This window comes from Myotis lucifugus, unplaced genomic scaffold (assembly GCF_000147115.1).
Source record: "Myotis lucifugus unplaced genomic scaffold, Myoluc2.0 scaffold_12, whole genome shotgun sequence".
In the NCBI taxonomy this organism is placed as follows: domain Eukaryota; kingdom Metazoa; phylum Chordata; class Mammalia; order Chiroptera; family Vespertilionidae; genus Myotis; species Myotis lucifugus.
Window position 1 is genome coordinate 8,055,129 of NW_005871060.1, and position 3,926 is coordinate 8,059,054.

The following is a 3,926-nucleotide window of genomic DNA, read 5'->3' on the forward strand; positions in this document are numbered from 1 at the left end:
ATTGTTACTGGTGAGAGCAGCTGTTCTACTGAGTTTCTAACTCTAAGTTTACCAAAAGAGTATTGAAGGAAAGAATTCTTAAGAATAATGTAGTCATTCATTTTGTCATATTAAACTCTTTTGAGTATAAAGCAATGACTTATAAAATACAGCTGGTAGCAGAATACAAGTCAGAAAGTTAAAGAATGAGGGCAATTCTGTATGTCACTGCTTGTTTGACAATAGAGGGGAACACTTGGAAAAAACCTGAGAGTGGTCTCTAGGAGCTGAGGGTAAGCCCTGGCCAATGGCCAGTAAAAATGAGAAAGTCAGTCCTACAATCACAAGGAACAGAATTCTATCAATAACCTAAGTGACAAAAAAAAAAAAATAATAATAACCTAAGTGACCTTGGAAACAGTTTCTCCCCCAGAGCCTCCAGATAAGAGCCTAGCCCTGCCTATACCTTGATTTTGGCCTCATAAGACCCTAAGTGGAAAACCCAGTCAAACCTGCTGGATATCTGACCCATGGAACTGTGAGCCAATAAATGAGTGTTGTTTTGTATGGCTAAGTTTGTAATACACAGAAATTGAAAACTAACAGGCCTATCACAAGACAAACAAAAATTTCATTCTGTTCACTATCTTGTTTTGCCTAATGCAGAAAATCACATCACTATACATATCAGATGCTTAAGCAGGAACCATTCTTTCCTCTGCCTTAGTCTTCTTTCTAGCTCCCAAGCCTAATTCATCATTAAATCTTGTTGACAGTATACTTCTGAACTATCTCTCAAATATGTTTTCTTTCCTCTATTCCACCTTCTACTACCTAAGTCCCAGCCACCATTATTTCTTGGCTGAAACATTACAATAATCCTTTTGGTCTCCCAGACTATTTTCACTTTCACTCTGGTCCTTCTCAAATTCCTTCTCCATTTCATATGCAGGGGATCTTAGAGATGAAAAATGTGATTCTATTGTTCCCTTGCTATTAAAAATCGCGTTTGTGCACGTGTACGTGTGTGTGTGTGTGTGTGTGTGTGTGTGTGTGTGTGTGTATTTCAAAGCCTAGATAAAGTAAATTTTGGCAAACCTGAAAGGCCCTTTCTTTGCCTACTGTTTCAGCCTTATTTCTTGACACTATCCCTTTGATCTCTCACCCATACTTGACACCTTTCATGCTCTCTGCGCTACTTCACCTCTAAATTTTCGAAGATTCTTCATCTCTTTCCACCCACCACCACTTAAACTAGGCTAAATTATTCTATCCCTTCAGACCTTAGGTTAAATGGGACTTCATTAAGATCTTTTCCATTCTCCAGCACCCTTTACTTTTCCTGTGCTCACATTACTACTACCCTTGTAATCATGTCTTTATTTGTAGTATTTTCCCTTCTAGAGTGTAAGCTCTATGGAAGTGGGGCCTTTGGCTGCCTTATTTACTGCTGTATCTTCAGCACTTGGTATGTCTTACAATGGTCACTTAACTGGTGTTTGTTGAATAAATAAATCAACCTCTGGATATGCTCTGTTAGGATGAAGAGTTTCAATAAAACCACAGGTTAAACCAATACCAGTGTCCATGTTAGTGGAAAGACGAAAAAGAAGAGGGGAAAAGTAAAGAAACCCAGATATTTTATATGTGACTATGATCTTGAAATGCACACTGAAAAAATGATTTGGGGGAATACAAATTGTTAGCAAATAATATGACAAAATAACTGCAGTTCTATTATTTTTATAGTTGGATAGCTATTGTAAAGTGCTCAGGGCATATTTTAAAAGATTAAAGAAATTCAACTGCTATCATGCTAGAGAAGTTTCACTCAATTCTTGGCTAAAAACTAGCCAACTCCCTTATTTTAATTAATGCACTACAATTTAAATATTATTTGTAGTTAGCACATAGCATAAATGAAACCCTTAAAGTATTAAAATGCCACTTGTAGACAAGTGGGAGATAATAGCGTATTTTAAGGTCAGCTTTCTTCCCTAGAATTCTTTCTCCTCATGAGAAGAAAAAGGCTAAAAATCTCCTTTAAAAATAACTCTTTAACAGTTCCATCTATCTTTTATACTTATAACACATGAAAAATATTCAGTTAAAAACACTTCATGTTAAATTGATAGGTAATAGAAAATTAGTTGGCAATGTATCCCATGTGCAATTTAACTTAAAATTTCTTGTTTTGGTAAAAAGCAAATGCTGGTACAGTTTACAAATTATACAAGCCATATGTCTGAAGTTAGGTTTTGTCTGTTGAATACTTATTCGGATAGCCCTTTTTCTTTCCTTTATCCCATTTTCACTCTGAAACAAAGAGGCAGAATTACTGTAGTATCTAGGTTTATATACAGTGTTAAGCTGTTTTTGAAATCCTCACCCTGTTTGCTGAATTTTAAATTTAAAAAAGAAAAAGAATAAGTAATCCAATTCAAGCTGTAAAAATATGTTACTTTTCTGACATATACATACATAATTCCAGTCACTGGGAGGTATTATATATAGTATGCTCCATTACTATTATATTGATCTATAAATAAATATTCATTCCTTCCTTCTAAAGCACCATACATCTCTTTAAATATCTAGATATTCTCTTTTTTTTTTTTTAAATCTTTATTGTTCAGATTATTACATTTGTTCCTCTTTTTCCCCCCCATAACTCCCGTCCTTCCAGCTCCCACCCCACCCTCCACCCTCACTCCCCACCCACTGAGTTCATCCATAGGTGCATGATTTTTGTCCAGTCACTTCCCGCATCTCCCACACCCCTTTTCCCCCAAGAATAGTCAGTCCATTCCCTTTCTATGTTCCTGATTCATTATAGTCACCAGTTCATTCTGTACATCAGGTTATTTATTCACTTGATTCTTAGATTCATTTGTTGATAGATGCATATTTGTTGTTCATAATTTGTATCTTTACCTTTTTCTTCTTCTTCCTCTTCTTAAAGGATACCTTTCAGCATTTCATATAATACTGGTTTGGCGGTGATGAACTCCTTTAGTTTTTCCTTATCTGTGAAGCTCTTTATCTGACCTTCAATTCTGAATGATAGCTTTGCTGGATAAAGTAATCTTGGTTGTAGGTTCTTGGTATTCAGCACTTTGAATATTTCTTGCCATTCCCTTCTGGCCTGCAAAGTTTCTGTTGAGAAAGCTGACAGTCGTATGGGTATTCCCTTGTAGGTAATTGAGCCTCTTTCTCTTGCTGCTTTTAAGATTTTCTCTTTGTCTTTTGCTCTTGGCATTTTAATGATGATGTGTCTTGGTGTGGTCCTCTTTGGATTCCTTTTGTTTGGGGTTCTCTGCGCTTCTTGGACCTGTAAGTCCATTTCTTTCTCCAGGTGGGGGAAGTTTTCTGCCATTATTTCTTGAAATAGGTTTTCAATATCTTGCTGTCTCTCATCTTCTGGCACTCCAATGACTCTGATATTAGTCCGCTTATAGCTGTCCCAGAGGCTCCTTACACTATCTTCACACTTTTGGATTCTTTTTTCATTTTGCTTTTCCAATTGGGTGTTTTTTGTCGAATCTTTGGTTTGATTCTTGTGCTCCTCTGGTCTGCTATTGGGTATAATATTCTTTATTTCAGTCCGTGTATGCTTACTTTCTAATTTCTTTATCGTAGCATCGAGGGTCTCATTAGTTTTCGTGAGGCTCTGCACAAATTTATGGCAAGCCCTCAAAATTGCGATTCTTAACTCCATATCCTCCATTTCTGTCATGTTTTTTTGTCTCCGCATCTTTTATGCTTTCTTGGTGCACCCCCTTGTGGTCTCTGTGCGCAGTCTTGTTCTAGCCAAGCCTTAATTGTTGTAGTTAACACTAGAGGGATTTGACCACCAGGCCGACTGGCTGTGGAAATCAGCTGTGGGAAAACTTCAGTCCTCTGGGGAGGCGCTAGTCCAGCCCTTGCCTGAGGCGATCGGCAAATGG

At 37.1% G+C, this 3,926-nt stretch overlaps 1 protein-coding gene across 1 annotated transcript in view; it reads right to left on the bottom strand.

Moving 5' to 3' along the window:
* KLHL8 (kelch like family member 8) overlaps positions 1 to 3,926 on the bottom strand; it is a 28,231-nt gene that overhangs the window by 6,550 nt on the left and 17,755 nt on the right.